At 40.2% G+C, this 17,471-nt stretch overlaps 1 long non-coding RNA gene across 13 annotated transcripts in view; it reads left to right on the top strand.

Annotated features, from left to right (window-relative positions):
- The window catches only part of LOC119705373, a 113,161-nt gene that overhangs the window by 59,231 nt on the left and 36,459 nt on the right, over positions 1 to 17,471 (top strand). For 10 of the 13 annotated variants that reach the window (XR_005258206.1, XR_005258211.1, XR_005258209.1 and 7 more), the window contains 3 exons: positions 7,028 to 7,151; positions 9,595 to 10,577; positions 11,114 to 11,177. This is a non-coding gene — a long non-coding RNA (uncharacterized LOC119705373). The remainder of the gene's footprint in view (positions 1 to 7,027; positions 7,152 to 9,594; positions 10,578 to 11,113; positions 11,178 to 17,471) is intronic. The other 3 variants (XR_005258213.1, XR_005258214.1, XR_005258216.1) reach the window with 2 other exon arrangements.

Below are 17,471 nucleotides of genomic sequence, written 5' to 3'. Positions count from 1 at the left end.
ATACTTTCTAATTAACAATCCAGTGGTTCACTTCACATGCTTGGCTTTCTATAAAGTGAAAAATACCTTTAAAGCATTCAAAGGCATCTTTGTTTTAAAGGAGCAGAGAAATGCTGCTCCATCCACTGACCACCACCACTGATCCTAAGGCCATATGGCCCCAGGTCACTCTTGCAAAAAGGTTGCCAATATTTTCTCAGCAAACTCTCTATTGATTGCATAAATACAGTACAGTACCCATGAGGTAGTGTTGACCTGTCACATAGTAAAGATGTGGCAAGCCCCATAATTCATTACCAGTTGGAAATAGAACATCATTGGAGAGATAAGGATAACAATGACTTTCCATCCAATGATAAATTACTAGCAGCTGCATTATTTTCCCTCACTTATATATGGCTCTCTTTATTGAATTTAGCTTGAGATAAATAAATGATCTGCCAGGAGCCTGGTTAATATTACTTCTCTGGGACCCATTTCAGGCCCAACTAGGCTTTTGCTGATAATATCTTTAAGCTTTTCAGTAGGGAGAGACATAACATTTGTTTCTGACAAGAACCCTATGTCGCCTTATCTGTTTCATTTGAGAGGCCGTCGACCTCAGCTTCTTTAGTTAAAATGAGAGCTTTACTGTAGAGGCTAAGTTCTTGAACTTGACTCTCTCCTTACAATGAGATTATATGTCCTGGTTGTAAATTTGAAGCCACACATGATACACAGTTATTCTTAGCATTTCCTGTTGATCACAGGGTGGTATTGATTGGTCCCCGCTTTTGAATCTTTCTCTGATTTGTTTGGAAAGGAATTCCACTTTTTAAAAATTATTATTTTTCACCCCACAAAAGTATGAGAGCTTGCTGATGCACACTCATATTTAACTTCAGGCATTTGTTCCATTTGCAAATGACAGCCTCTCCCTCCTCCTTCCACCTTAGGAAAGACATCTTAAACATATCCACTTGGTAAAAATAAAGAAAGCTTAAGAACAAAAGAGTAACTCTTTCTGTGAATCACAATGCCAGAGAAGGCAGTTGAAGCCCCACAATTCATTTTCTTACTGCTAATAATTCCCACATTGCTTCAGTGATCCTGACTTTACAGGTTCCATTGGAAAATTTGAAGCAGGGAGGGGCTGGAGTGGAGGCGTGATCAGCCTGCACTGCACTCCTCCAGTTACTGTTTGGATACCTCCATTGTGGTATTTTTGTTATTTCTGGGAAGTCCTATCATCAGGTTTTAGATTAAAATCAGACAACTGCCATTTTTCATGCAGCGTGAATTAGAGGAAATTAAATCCAACCACTTCTGATAAATCCTCTCATAAATAAACTGGCTGGTGGTGTTAGATATAAGTCCAGCCACAGTTTGATTCACATTGTAGTGAACAAAGAACAAGTTCTGTCTATTTTAATGCTTCATCATCATTATTGTTATTTATACTACAGGAATGCCTGAAGGCACCAGCTGAGTTTGGAGACCCCATGTGCTAAGTGCATAATCAGACTTGTCTGGAAGGGCTTGCAATAGAAATAAGATAGAAAAAAAGGGAAGAACTGTTACACCTTCCTGTGCCTACTTTACAGTCAGGAAACTGAGGCTCAAGGAAGGAAAGCAGTCAGCTCAAGGCAGTGAGGAAAGTCTTTGGCAAGGTTGGCATCTTCCAAAAGATCTTCTGAGCTTCTGCCAAGTGCCCTGATGCAAGATCCTTTCCTACAGTCGTTTTGGGGGGTCACCTGTCTGCTTTATGCTTTCCCACTAGGCAAAAGTTAGAAGATAAAATGGGAATATGACGATAAATCTCTTTTATCTGATGTTAGAAGAATTCGTGGTTAGAAAAAGAGGCACACCCTAAATAGTATTTGCATAGGTTCATGTAAAAGAAGATATAATCTGTGTGCATTTTAATTTTAATTTGAACAATGTCTTGTCTTGAAATGAAATAAGGAAAATTTGCCTTTTTATGTAACAGGAGTAATTTTGGCATGTACTGGCCATTCACCCTCTCACATCAGAAGATAAAAAAAAAAAAATCCTGTACAATGCCCCTAAAAGGCAGAAAGGTTAATATTTATTAAATTAGAAAAAAAAAAAAAGGACAGTCATGTGGCATGCAGTTGGTGTAAGCCAGAACCCATTCTTGTTTATCTTGAGAGATTGACAGGATCTTCTCACCAATAATTATTAGCTAAACTCCTCAGAAATTAATTTCACTTACAATCACAAACACAGGCAGCAGGGAAAAAAAAAAACAGAAAGGTGGAGGACATGAAATAAATTATTTGCTGCCAAAGAATGAGAATGCTTTTCCATTTCTGCTGTGCTGCCATTCTGATGTTTCCCTGAGCACCCAGAAAGCATCAGGGTGAGATTCACACACTTGCACAAAGCCAAATTAAAGAGGCTTCATGCAGGGCTTTCCACAGAAGACTGAATTGACTTTGTGCCCTTGTGTATACTCGGTGTGTGAGCAGAGGGAGGGGAGGGGACTGCAGCAGTTGTAGCAGTCCCCAGAGCAAGCTGGGACAGCTGTTCCAGGGGGTTCTGACCAGAGATTCCAGTAGCCTTGTCACCAGATTACTTATTTCTGTGTGGTGATCCCTTTGGGCCTGGAGGTGCAGGGGTTGCTTCTTGGAGGGGTGAAGTCATCAGACATCCCTCACTTCTATCCAAGCCATGTCATTGCAGCAGGGAAGGGTGACAGATACCCCTGGAAAAGTTTACTCCAGTGAATCATTCTTGCTAAGAGCCTGTGCAGTGGTGTGGGTAAATGCAGCCTCTCCTTTTTGTGAGCCTCAGAAGTGGAATGCTGAAGTCACTTGACCAGCATGAAGGGAGGTTCAACTGGGAATAAAACCATTTTGGATTTGATTAATAGAACAACCCTCCTTTCTTGGCTAAGAAGGGACTGCTTTTTCCTGGTACATGGGTAGTGGCTGGATTACCAATCACGTGGCATTTATCAGTACCATTTCTCTGTGCTTTGTTCACTCTGCCATGGAGGACTCTTGATCCATATTGCTGCCCCCACAGAAATAGTTTTTCTATACAAACCCTATCTATTACTCAAAGTAGCTTCTTGATCTCCTAGGAGGCTACCAGAGAATTTTATGTCAGTAAGTTGCTGAGAGGTTTTACAGCATTGCTGTCAGTACGTATTTGACCAGGATCTTCTACAAACCCTGGCAGAGGAAGTGTAGCCTCTGTATCTGCCTCTAAATCTGGTGTGATTCAGTTGAACCATGGACTCCTTCTCTTTTGATGTTTTGTCAGTCTCCACTCTGACCACTTGTGTGCAGTGACACTGCAGTAACTCTCCTGCTGGTCACTAGATGCCACCTTTACAAGCAATGAGACCCACCTTAGGTGATGATTTTTATACCTGCCATGGGAGTCACTACCTTTACAGCTGACTTACAGCAGCAGATCACTCCAGTGCTCTGTGGCTCCTGCCAGTGCCAAGTGTGCAGATTTAACCTCTCTTGCTCAGTGGTGGTTCCAGACTGGTGTGGTGTCAGTCGCTTGCAGTGTTGCTCACAGGGACCTGGGCCAAGGCCAACAACTCAATTCATGTTATTGGCTGAGTAAGAAAAATGCCGCTGGTGCTGACCTTGTCATAAATCCACAGCCCCTGTCCCCACGCCACCAGCTGTCCAGACCAGCCTTTTAAGGGCTGATTGTATCTGCGTTCTGGTTGCTAAAATTGTTTGGTTCTTTTGTTATTTCAATTCTGTGGTCTCAGAGGAGCAAATTTCTCAATAATTTTGCCTTCTCATCCCCACTGTGTGCTGTGTGCCAGCAAGGCTGGAGAACAAGGCTGTCTTTAAATGAAAGAGCCCTGCCTTTTCCTCCTCACAGTCATACAGGTTAAACACGACTTCTTGCTTCTGTCATTCATTCTATTAAGAAAACTCTAGACTGCCAAGTGCACCCTCATTTGCCAGTTTCCAGGGGATGGCAAGCATTTATACCTGAATCATAAACCCTGAAGGAAGGGCCTTATCTGATGTGGTACACCAGGCTTAATGGGCTGGTCTGTGCAGCTGCAGCACCTTGGGTGAAAACTTCAACAGTGCCTCTTAAAAATAACCAGCTTGATGTTACCTGCACTGTGCCGAAGGACACGGCTGTTTATGTTTACAGCCCTTGCGCTTCACTGCTGCACTGGTTCTTTGGTGGCAGGATCTAATTGAGCAGTATCCTAAACTGGTTGGATTCAGTTTGAAATTCCAGCTCTGCAGCAAGATCGAATGAGGTTGGACCAGTTATCACCCTCTGTCGCCTCACTTGTAGGATGGAGATGCATTAATGTGTTGATGATGTAGGACTGAAGGAAGACTTTGCTTGTAGCCATTATTGCTGAACCAGTTGTTCTGATGATTTATCTAGAAGGCCCTAAGTGTCCTTATAAATGTAAAATTTCTCTTCTCTTTTATTTTTTTTTTTTAATTCTTGAGCAGATGGAAGACTTAGATGGAAAGGAATAAAAAAACATAATTTGCCAAAGCCCTCAATTAATCATAATCAAGTTTGTGCATGTTATACTCTACAAGGGTAACAACAATGAAACACAAGGAGAAAAGGATGCTTTCCTCAGGCAGTTCTAGAGACATAAAAGCAATAAAGAAGCATACTTCAGAATAATGTGGAGATATATGACTGCACTAAATAAAAATGCTTCTTTAACGTACTGTAAAAATAAAGATGTTTAGTTAGATTTATCATTCTTGTTACAAACACAAATTGATCCCTTGGACTACACCACTGGCTCTGAAAGTATCCAAGGGATGGTTGCAGCCCACTATTTTCTGTAATTACTTCAATATTGTTTTATTTGTTAAAGAGCTAACTGGATTATTCCTTCTTTTCACTCCAAGGTTAATATATGGGGCACTTGATCATGCAGATATGGATTTTTGACTTTTACACTATATTCAACCATATTTTAATTTGGTGTACTGAGAGGAATGGTTTGCTTAGTATTTTCCATGAGTCACATCTAAACCTGTGAAAAGACATTTTTAAAACTAGTTTTACAAATAGCAACACGTGGTAATTGAAAGCCACCCCACTCCCCAAATCCGCTCTTGATTGACTTGAGAACATTCAAAACTAGTGAGATTCGTTTCTGCAGCTTCATTCAACCATTGCAATGAGCAAATGAAACAATTGTTTTATTTGTAAGAGGAGATTATCCCTTGAAGGCAGATAGAAGGATACTGCCCACAGAACCCCATTTGCAGGCACAAAGAGCGCTTAGTCAATTTTTGGCAGTGATACTGAAGCTATTAGTTTTGGATATGAGTTCACTGATGTTCAGTGCTGTAGATTTCCAGTTAGTTCATGAAGGGCCTTTAAAATTACACACAGAGCTTCATTAATTGCTTCAGAAAAGAAGCAACAAATATCAGGCCCTTAAAGTGTGTGTGCACAGAATGGCCATTGATTTCAATGAATGTTCCCCACTGGAGAGCTGGTCCTATGTCCTGGGAAGGCAATCACAGTTTGTACAGTAGCTGCATCAGCATTGCCTCAAAGTACAAGAGCTTCTGCAGGATCAGGCCCTGGTAGCTGTATTTTTTTTTTTTTAAATCTCTTTCATTCTCTTTCTTTCTCTTTTTCTAATTGTCTATATGCACGGTTTATATACATGTCCACACACACACATACATACATATATATTCCTGATTCAGTGCATTAAAAGTTTAACAGAGAATGTGTTAAGTTAGAGACCAGTACAAGATGACAAAGTCAGTGTCTTTCAAAAGAATAAAATAGAAATCCAGTTCTGTGGTCTTTAAGGGTTTGGGGTTTTTTTTCCCCATTTGATAGAATAGTGCCTGAACATTTGTTCTGCAACCAGCTATCCACAGAGGAGAATTTCCTATGCCTTCCTTGCAAACAGCTCAACCTCATGTGATCCCTGATCACAACAAATTGATTTATTTAAATAAAAATAATGATCTTTCCTTTCTCCAGCCCCAGCAGCAAAATCCCATGTAACCCCAATCAGCAAATTGATACAGTTATCTTCTTTTGCCCTCCTTTCTCCAGCCCAAACAATACCACCCTGATCCCCAAGTAATAAGAAAATGATTTATGCAAACAAAAATAATTATCTTTCTTTGCTCTCCACCCTCCGACCGTATAATCTCAGAAGCTCCTTGTTTAACAAATTGATTTATTTAAATTAAACAAATAGTGATCTCCTTTTGACCTCTGTGGAGCACCTCTGTGGCAGACTCCTACCACTGCAACCATCTTACCCATATGCTTAGAAGGAAGTGTTTTAAAATATAACAGAACTTCCAACTAACCTTGATACTTTGTGACTCCTCTAATAAAAGCTCATGGAAGCTCTGTTCCTGTGAAATGGAATTAGGACACATGCCATCTGAAAATTAGGAGAAGTAAGTTAAATGTCACTGGACATCAGTGGCAAAACTTTCAAGGTGCAAGAGGCAGAGTCCTGCTTGTCAGTGGTTTCATTGGCATGATCTTGCTCTGTGTTTGATAGTCCTGAAGGTGTATAAATACATATATATGTACGTGTCATCTGTGTATTTTTTTCCTGTGCTGGTTTTATTTTAATTTGTATTTTCTGTGCTGTCCAACCAATGCCTCTGTTTTATGCAGCTGCTACTTAAAACAGTCATTTGGGCATTATACAGAATTACATAATTATATGTGCCATAAGCAAAAGTGCAAATAGTCCCACTTAGCACCTAATCAGATGATATCTGTTGTGAAATGCTGGCAGAGAAGCCAATAGATATGACTGACTTTGCTATTAGCTCTGCTCCTTTGGAGGTGAGTACGGGCTGCAGCTGGAATTTGGCAGAGATGGAAGAGCGATTAAGTGGTAGTGGGAGCCTGAGTGTATTGTGTACAGAAACATTCTTTCCTCCACCAGTTTCTGAGGTGTGCCATGCTCAGAGCAGGACAGTGGTGTGTTAACCAGTCTCCCAGATTTTGAAATACTTTGGTTTTTTTGCAGTTCATTCACACTCTGTGTCTGCTTTGGTTTCAGACCCACATTGCTCCCCGACAGAAGACAGTGACATGATAGGAGTGGTGACACAAGGCTCTTACTGTTACATTCAATAATTGATTCTCCTGGATGGATTGTGACTCCCTAAAGGTTGCAAAGAGAGGTAAGAATGATTGGACAGCTTCAAAAACATTAGTTCCTTCCAAAGTCAGAAAGTTTTTACTCCTTTGCATCATTCTCCTCCATGGTCTAGCACTCTTTGGGACTCTTTGGAAATACGTGGGAAAATCATTAAGAGAGATTGCTTTTATTAACCAGGCATTTTCTTCGTTCATTTTTGGGTAATTTTGAGTGTTTTGTTTTTTGTTTTTTTTTTGTTTGGTTTTTTTTTTTTTTTAATCTTAAACACTGAATTGGGAATCACCATGTGAAGAAGCCGATTGTGTCAGTTTTTATGATTGTCACAAACTCTACATGGGAAATTCAAATGAAAAGGAAAACATTGCAGAAACTGCTTAAGTTGCAAAATAGAAATATAAATACCTCTGAAGTTTTTCAAATCCCACCTTTTTATTTTGTCCATTTGAAATATAATTTTTATTCTTCTAAAATCCAAATAATTGAGGTTTTTGCATGTGAACACCTTTGGAGATATGATCTTAAAATATACTTGGATATTAGTTTCAGAATATTTTATTTCAAAGTTCAGTCCTTCCCATGCATTTTAATTACCTTTACTCCTGACTTGCACAAGTAAAATGAGGTGAGACTCATGCTATAATATTATGCAAAAATGCTCCCATAAAAAAAAATAATAATCTTGCTCTGAAATTATACCCGGACGATTATTAGAGCTGCAGCCTTTAAAAAAACTCAGCCACTGTCTATTGTCTTGCCAGAGAGGCAAGTATTTCTACAGATGGCTTGGAATTAGTAGAACATGAAATAATGTCAATGGTACTGGTAAGAGGATTAACCAGCAGTTCTGATGTTATTGAACGGTTTGCAGAGACCATATTAAACAGCCACATCAGTCCACAGGTCAGCCCTGCAGTTCTTCAGCTAAGCAAACACAGATGTAGGACTCCCTTTCATGGCCATCATTTCATGCCTTTGACATATGTTAGGCTCTTGGGACTCTGGGGCATATTTACAGCCTGAACATTAAAGATTCCTTTTCTTAGGTCCTTAGTGGACACCGATGTCTAAGTCAGCAGCAAAAGGAAAAGCAGGAGCCCCGGACACTGGGGATGGACCCCTGCAGCACAAACATATCAGTGGGGAATTAAGCTGCTAGGAAGTTCCTTGATGAAATGCTGGAGCCTTTTTCAGTTGCTGACAAAAATTCTCCTTAAGAATCCAGTCAGTTTTAAATCTCTTTTTCGTTCGGGTTGATCTTGTCTGTGTTTTGCCAAAGCTGCCTATGAAGTTGCAGTGGTTGAATTTCAGAAGGAGAGAGGGTTCAGCTCATGTCAGCACTGCCAGGCCTCTGTGCTTGTTCAAAGTTTGTGCAAATCTGCTGGGACCACAAATTGGCCAGAAGAAATTGAGGGAACAGACTGTCTTACAATATTCCCATTTCTTTTCTCTTCCAACAGAAGCTTTGGCAGTTCTTTATTATTGTCCTCAGTTTTTTGTTTCTCTGAAAGTAGGAGTCAGACATGAAAAAAATAAAATAGCACAACTATGTGATGAACAGGTATCTTTTAGATACACAAAATACATACTTATGTATGTCTAGTGAGGGTGGGACAGGTTCTTCTTGTTTATCTGAATAGCTGTACCTGTCTCAATCCTGAAAACTTGTCAGTTTTCAGATAAAGATATAGGTATAGACATGCTATGTTCAAAGTAGAATTCCTGAATGTAAAGGTTGCTGACAAAGAGTTTGTATAGAAAGAAGAAAAGTGATAAAATACAGAGCTTTTGCTCAATAATTACTTAATATGGTGCAAATTTAAGTGAAATTTCCAGCATACAACTGCTCCATGTGTAGCCACTTCTTCCTGAAAGAGGAAATAAGCACTCAACTAGAGAGTGTAACAATGAATTACATTCAACCTAGAAGTGCTTTAGCATGCCTTCAAGAGCTGCTGCCTGCTTCAGTGATGGATTATAAGTTAGCATGGAATCCCACAGGCATGGCAAGGTATTTATGGAGTGTTCTGATTGCTTGGACACTCCCAGCAAATGTACAGTCGGAGCAGAAATCAGAGTATCACTGTCTCCCACTTTATTTTATTTATTTATATTTAGCGAGTGCTGGAATATTACAAACCACCAAGCACAGCTGTAGCTGGAATATACTTTCCAAAGCTTATTTACAGTAGCTCTCACTCACAATGGGTAATGGTATATTACTCCATAAGTAGTTCCATTGATTTCAAGAGATCCATTAGAGAGGTTCCACTCCTTGTACAGCTGAGCGTATCTCGATTTGGTCCCGTGGTTGAAATGCAGAAAGAGCTCCTTTACTGCTGTGTTCTTAAATGCATCAACAGTTTGAAAAAAGCCCTACACCAAGCCCTCCCCCAAAAGCTCATAATAGTGCAAAATACTGATGAGGCTGGAGGGATAAGGTTTTGCAATATTTTATTTCCTTGCAGAAGCAGTGATACATGTTCTTCAGTTATACATAGATGAATGTTCATTCCATGTGCTGTTTTCGGCTGTGTACTTACACCAGTCCAAAATCCCAAAGAGGAAAGTAAAAGCTGAGATTCACATCAGTAGCAGAGAACATCAGGTGATGTTGATTTAAAGAAAACATTAATCAATCCAGATTTGCTTGGAACGGGGCCCAGGTTCACTCAACAGGTTGGTGAACCTTAGCAAATGTTTCTGTGAATCTGTTCTGTGTTTTGACTTTGTAACATGATCTGAAATCATCTGAGTTTCATGTGGTTTTGTTGTGCACGTTTGGAACGCTCGTGGGGCGAATCCAGGGAAAGACAGAGGTGCTAAATTTTGCATGACGTGGTAAGGTAAGAAGTGTTTCACTCTTCCTGACACTCCCTGACACCAAAGTGAACAACAGTTGATGCTGTCAGCACAGTTTTAAAAGAGGAGACAATCACTGTCTGTCAGGCTCCATGTGTCTCCAGGAGTCTTTATTTTGGAGCCAATAGGCAGTCTTCAAATGATATCCTGAAAAACCCTATCATGAGTTTTGGACTGTTATATTCCTTTTCTTGCTTTCTGGTAAATGTCAAAAGTTTTACTGCATAGGCAAGTACTGGAGTTGTAAACAGTCTGTTATGTTTCTTGATGTATATTGGTTTGAAGAAGTTTTATAGTACTTCTAAAAATTAGGTTTTTATGTTGAGTCTGTGGATGAACAACTTGTGTTTTAACTTTATTCAGTTTGTATCTGAATTCATAAAAAGGTGTACTCAGCCTCCATAGCTGGATATAAAGTATTTAAGATCCATCTACACCAATCAGGTAAAAAATATGATGAGGTGACACTTTCTATTAATTTTATTTTTAGTCCAAACTGGAGCCCAGAGCAATAAAGATGTGAGACACTCTGCACGAAAAACAAAATCTAATTCATCAGAGGATGCCAAATTTTTCATTCTGTTTCAGGGTGAGCAACAGAATTTTGCTGGAGCTGAGATTTTGGAGACAAAGGCAGGTGGGAGGAGCTGTTTATTTTTTTACACTGATTCACTGCCTCATAATTGAGACACGTTTGTGGATCAGTGGGATGACAGGGAGCTTAGAGAAAAGGAGGCTAGTGAGTGTAGCTTAGTGCCCTCACATATATACAAGATCAGAGTAGATAATTTAATTGCCTCTTCTGGCCTTAAACCTGAGGAAACTCAAAGGAAAAATCAAAGTCTGCAGAGATTATAGGTAAGAAAAAAATGTAACAGGCTGGGGTGTCCTTTATTGCCCCTGAGGCTCAGCATTCCTTAGCACATCAAGCAGACTGGGGTACAACCACAGAGGGAATGGTGCTGCCCATCCATTCTGAAGTACATTAGGAAGGAAGAGCAGCTTGCCAGTAATATTCAGGTTCAAACCGATCTCTTTATTCTCCTCTAGAAGTGTTCTGTTTGCACCTGCTCATATCATTGCATTTTTCCACTAAGGTTGTCTCACTTATTTAACTTGACACAGGGAGCCCCCTCTGAGGTCTTTGAGATTCCAGCCAGCATTGGAAGTGACAGCCCAGATAAGGCAGGTAATCATATCAGACCTTGGGGGACCACACTGACTACTTTTTAATTGATAATTCCAAGTTTCTGTAATAAATTTATTTCTTAATTATCTACATCATGTCATACATGGTAGCTAATGATTACCACTAGTTTAAGTCTGCAGCCTTCAAGACATCCTTCTCCCTACCATATAATCATAATTTTCCTTCCAAATTAAGATTTCCTCAGAAAGAAAATGAACAAAACCTGCCCATTAAATCCAATTCCTTCCAAATAAAATAAAAGTAGGTAAATTTAAGATACCAAGTTAAGTAAGTGATTTTAATTAGAGGATCATTTCAGGAAGATCATAAAACATTTAAAGAACACTGAAGTTATGTATATTTAAGCAGTTTTATGGAGAATTAAAGTCTTAAATGGTAAATTTCAAATGTAAATACAAAAGTCGATGCAAGAATGTTAATTGCTTTTCCTAAGTTTCTCACATGGCCTAGATGTTATGTGAGGTATCCAGAATTACATTCATAGTAATAATGTGCCCAATTCAAAGCTTATTAAAGTCCTTGGAATTTTTCCATGGATTTTAGCGGTCATTGTATGAAAACAACAAATGCTTTTCAATGTCTGACTGCCAGTACTGAGGAAGTCGCTTATATGTCAAAATTATATATGTGATGTCAGTATTCTAATATAATGGTAAATTTTTAGTTCAAAATTCCTTTTAATAGCCAAGAAATTTTAACTGACCTTGAGAACTTATCCAGTTACCTCTTTAACAAATAAAATTACATTTGCAGCAACAGACATTTTACACCAGCAGATTAGTTTATATAAAAGAAAACTTATACACCAGGAGAAGCTGCTACAGTGAGACAACAAAATGTGCCAACAAATTGAATTATCAAGAATGTGAATTCTCCCATGCCCGTCTGTAGGTCAGCAATACTCTTACATTAGTTTTGGCTTAAATAGGTCAAATTAAAACTTAATTTTACAGTTTGATAATAATGAAATGCGTAAGGCTTGAAAATAATGAAATTAAAATCAGGGGTAGTAAGGCTAAAAAGTCATGATGTATACATTTTCTGAATTCCTTATTGTAAACCCCATGGAAATGAATATCCTGTTGGAAGAATGAGCACACAATGCAGATCTCAGCAGTTTTCCTTGATTTCCTGAAAACATTTGGTCTTCTGTGAGAGCCTGGAAGCATCACGGGCACATCTCTCCCATGGCAGTGTCAGAATGTGGATGGAAGTGGTAGCTTTCCATGAGAGCTTTTTATTCCGTGTGTGCATAGAAATCACATTGCAGGGACACCAGCAGTCAAAAAAAAAAGTGTGAATTCTGTTACTGGGGTCTCCTTGCGGCTAAATTGTTGTGATGTGTGAGGGAAAAGTACCTCAAGGGACTGGTAGTTCTTAGTGCCCAAAAATCCAGAAGAAACTTTTTTTTTTCATCTAGAGAAGGTTTTCCAGGGAAAGCTGTCCTGGTGCAGATGGGAGGTGAGGCAAAGCCCACATCTCCTGTGCCCCAGTGCCTGCTGGAGGTGATGCCAACCTCAAAGGCTGTCCAGAGCCTCCATGGGCATTTCTGGCAGAGGGACATGGCAGGAGTTCAGCCTCCTGGAGAAGCCACCCTGCCTGTCTACATGAGAGCAGGGCTGGAGGCAGCATAAACCTGGTCTTTTCTTTCTCTTCAAAGCATCCCCATTACGCACAGTCCGAGGCACGCGATGCAGGACGGTGCTGTGCCTGTGTTTCTTCAGCTGTTGCATGGGGATATTATTATGCTCTTGTCTCAGATGCTGAGAGGGTTAATTAATTATGTTTATGAAACCCTTTGAGATTCTCAGATGAAAGGTGGCTTTGGAATTGTTAGGTGTTATTATAAGAAAAAAAGAATGATTTTATTGCTTTATGTTAATGGTTAACATCTGCACCACAAAACCTGCTTGATCACATAAAGATTCTGCTAAGCATTTAATCCTAATTTGCAGGCTGATGCATATTCATTTTATTTAGAAGATTAATTTAGTCATCAAAGGTTAATCTGCCTCGGGTTTGTAATTAGACAGAGCGGTGACTTGGTGTCTCTGGGCTCAGCCAGGTTGCACTGGGTTTTCTGAGCGGGCAGGGCTGTAACTGTCACGTTCTCACTTCCAGGTAGTGCTCAGGGTGGGCTTAATTTGTGGAGAAATGGTGAGTGGTAAAAGCCTTGGCCAGTTTGAAGATTAAAAATAAAAGGAGATGCACAAGCCAATGAACAGTCAACATAGTGAATCTCAGAATGCTGCTTTGATTCATCCCTGGCAGGTTTACTCAATGTGATGTCAGGGGAATAAGCAAGGGATCTTTTTGTATGTACATGTAAAACTGATTTAGCAGATTTCACAATTTTTGCTGTATGAATCCTGCCTCTCTTTCAAAATTACTGATTAGCAGTATGCACAAAGTTTCTGAAATGAAAAAATGTGAGGCTTTCTGCTGAAAATCTCAGATTTTAACTTTTAGCTCCTGTTAGGAGACATTGTTAAAAGGTCATAAAATGTGACCTGTAGCTGCTTGTTCCCCTGAAAATTAATCATTTTGTGTTAAGTTTGGCTCCTTTAATCAGAAGTCACCAAAGAAAATGTGGTCCTTGTGGAGAACAAAAATCATGTTTCCTTTGCAGGTACACCAGCAGGCATCTTTAATTACTGTTTATAAAGCTGGGTGTTACTAAGTGTGAAGGATTATTAGTGCCAGGTATTGTCTTTTGAAGTGAGGAAGAGCAGTGGCTGCCTCTGTCATGTGCTCATGGCTTCCCCTTGGTGCAGCAGTGGGGAGGGTGATATCAGAGGGTGTGTGCTGTGCCTCTGTGCCTCAGCACGGTGTGAGGCAGCAAGGTGGCCTCCAAAAATCTGGGGGTGGGACACCAGGGTGGCTTGGGACGAGCTCATCCTCACTGTCAGTGTGATGGGGTTGTCAGAGGGCAGCTCTGTGCCTCAGGGATGAAGCTCACACAGGGCAGGACATGGGGAGCTTGGGATGGGAGATAGAGCTGGGAAATGGCAGAGGAAAACCTCGCAAATGGAAAATTTGTCACAAAAGTAGCAGTTTGCCTGATGTGAAATCAATACGTGCTGCAAAATAAGTGCTGTAAATGAAAATCATGATACTAGAATTTAGGAATTTGGCCAAAGCTTTACGTTTCATTGCAGCTTGGCTTTGGTTGAGTTTAGAATCCAGATTCCATAGGGGTGGTTGTTCTTTTTCCCCAGCACAGTGCTCACATCTCTATTATGATTTGCCAATTTTCCCCTCCTCTTTCTGGTGCAGAACCTCAGAAGCATCCAAGAAGGGATTTTGGAGACCATAAACAGTTCTTAATTGAGAACAGCCCAGAATCAAGTTAAGTGCTAGCTTGACTACCAGAATATAAATGAAACTCTTTTATTAAAGCATCGTATTTTAATTATTATGAAGAACAAGTGGCCTAACGTGAAAAAGCCTTTAACCTAGCAGTTATTTCCTTGATAGCTGATAAGTTAATTTTGGATGGATGATTACAGCTATTGCTTCTTGTCTTCTTCACTTTCATTTTTACTTGATCTAATGACTGTTTACTGATTTTCATTTGGACCCATGGTGAACTTCTAAATCAATTGGTAATAAATTCAGATTGGTTGAGGCCTGTTATTGCAATCAGGTTTCCCATTTCCATTTTAAAAGGCCAATGGAGTTTTGCTGGTGTTTTGAAGGAAGTTGGAATTGTTTTGGAACTGATGATTTGCAAAGCTGTTTGCAGGCTGACCGATTGGTAATCAACAGTAAATGCTTCTCTGTTCTTTACAAGAAGGATAACCAGCCATGCAATGAGAGTACGTGATGGCAATTCACTAAAACCAGGATAAAAACCCCAAGCAGCCAGAGCAGGTGTCACTCTAGTCAAGTACTGAAAAATAATGTCACCCTTGCATTGCTCAAGCCCTTCATTTTTAGCCAAGAGACTGAGAGGGGAATTACACACATGTTTGCTGCAGATTTTAGACTGTGATGTTTTAGTTCTCTCCTCAACCTGAACCTTTAGTGTCTTCACTTGCATCTTAATCTTGAGCTGATTTGTCTGAATGGTAGACAGGTACCACTGAAATGTGGATGGTGAGCTTCATCTGTCATCCCTGCTGCTGTGTCATTGACTTCAGTGGGCTTCCAGAGGAATGAGCCTGGCCCACAAGAGGATGTGAACTGTCAAGAAGATAAACCTCTTTCTCATCCATTTGAAATGTTTGTGGGAAAGAATGCTCTAAATATTTAGCAGCTTGTGTAATTTGAGAGGCAATGCAGGGGTTTTTTTAATTTTATTTTTCTCCCTACCTTTTCATTTTCTTTATTAAATAGAGGAAAACCTTGCCTTAGGCCCAGTGTGCTTATGACAAAGAAAAAATATCTGCCAGAATCTCTATTACTGCTCAGGCCTGTATATATTGTTATTGCTCTTCTATTTGTAATAGCAAAAAGTGACTATGTCGCTTATAAAAAATCCTATTTGCAGAAAAATACCCTTCTCCCTCCACCTTTTCCAAAACCCAGCACAGTGTGTGAAGAATCCAGGAGCATTTATGTTGGTTCTGTGAATGCAGCAGGGCTTGAAGCAGCATGGATGTAAGTGCTGGCCATGTGTTCACTGAGTGATGCAGCTCCTGGAAACAGGAGAGAACAGAGATGTTTTAAGCTGGTTTAACTTCCTCTCCTTTGCATTTTTGGGAGTCAGTGCATCTGCACAGAGAACATCACTCAAATCTACTGCAGCCCAGCTTGGTTTCTGGTGGACAGAAGAAATAATGTGGGACTTTAGTGCTGCAAAGTTCATATGTCCCCACTGGGGTCACCTATTTCAGCACTTCCAAAAGGCAGCCAAATGATTGCTTGCTTCAACCACCATCAGAGATCTTGTCCCTTCTTATTTCAGCTGCAGGGAGCTGCAGTGAGTCAGGCTTGGGTGGAGGGGGGAGATCCTCCACCCAGATTGCCAGCTCAAGCTTGCCAGGGCTTTTTATCTTGTGTTCTTAGGCAACGTGTTAAAAGTTCTGCTTCTGGAAGAGCTCAGGGTTACACTCTTAGAGAAAAGCACAGAGCATCACCATCATGCACCAATGCCTGGCTGCTGCCTCTTCATTCTGGGTGGAGCAGGACCCCGAGAGACCCCCATATCTGTGCTTTAATGGAGCTGGTTTACATTTCACATGTGAAGGGGATGGCACAAGGTTCATGAATAACACTGAGCATGGGAATATTCTCCCTGGGAGTGAGGCCGTCCTTGTGTGTGCACAATTGCAAATTTCCAGTCTGAGTGAATATGTAAAAATTCACATTTATGCACCATTGAATTTGCATTATACTGTCCACAAAATCAACATTCTGGAGCTTTTAGACCATTCTTAGCATTTCTCCCCTGTGCAGGGTGACTCTGAAACAGATTCTCCTCGACTGGGATATCTAGGCAGCAGGTCCCTGGCAGTGTATCTTTCTCTCCAAGAGCTGTGCCAGCTCCAAGACTGGTTGCTGGTACCTTCAAAGGATGAGAAGCTGGCCCCTCCTTTGGCTCCTGTGCAACCAAGTGCTCTTCTTTCCCAGCTGAAAGATCTCTGCTTTCTGCCTTTGCCCTCGCCTAGGGCTGAGATGTCTTTATCACATTTACCCTGTGGGCACAGGAAGTGATATTGTATAAGAAATAATTTTGCAACCCTATTTCTACTAATCATTGCCACTCCTACTGTAATAACAGACAGATGCAACACACACAATTCATTTCTATTATTTTTTTGCTACAGTTTGCATGTGTTTTCCATTTAATTACAGTATATGAATTTCGTATCTCTCATTTTTTCCCTTCTTGCATTTAAAATTGAATTTGATATCTGTGATATATAGATAGGCCTGTGGTAAATTGTTTGATGCACTGTACACTCTTAAGTCTGTCTCTGCAAATCTCTTAAGTGCTCTGAATGTTTTCCAGTTTTGTTGGTGATGCAATAGCATCTGGGATAGTATTGGAGTAGTTTCTGCACAGGGCAGAGGAGTAGCTTGAGCATTTAAAGAAGCTTTGCTTGACAACAGTACCAACACCAAAACCAACCACAACCATTTTTAGTTGTTAGAGAGCTCTTTGCACCTTTATATCTCAAAACAAATTGCAAAGGGCTTTGCAGGAGGAGAAAACTGAGGTGTACTGCTCAGTGATGACCCGGTTACCATCAACAGGGTAGTGACAGCACTGAAATGGGAACCAGATTTTTGTGACTGACCCACTCAGTGGGAAACATAACAATTCAG

The sequence above is a fragment of the Motacilla alba genome, chromosome 11 (genome assembly GCF_015832195.1).
Source record: "Motacilla alba alba isolate MOTALB_02 chromosome 11, Motacilla_alba_V1.0_pri, whole genome shotgun sequence".
In the NCBI taxonomy this organism is placed as follows: domain Eukaryota; kingdom Metazoa; phylum Chordata; class Aves; order Passeriformes; family Motacillidae; genus Motacilla; species Motacilla alba.
This window is presented reverse-complemented; position numbering and strand designations above follow the sequence as displayed.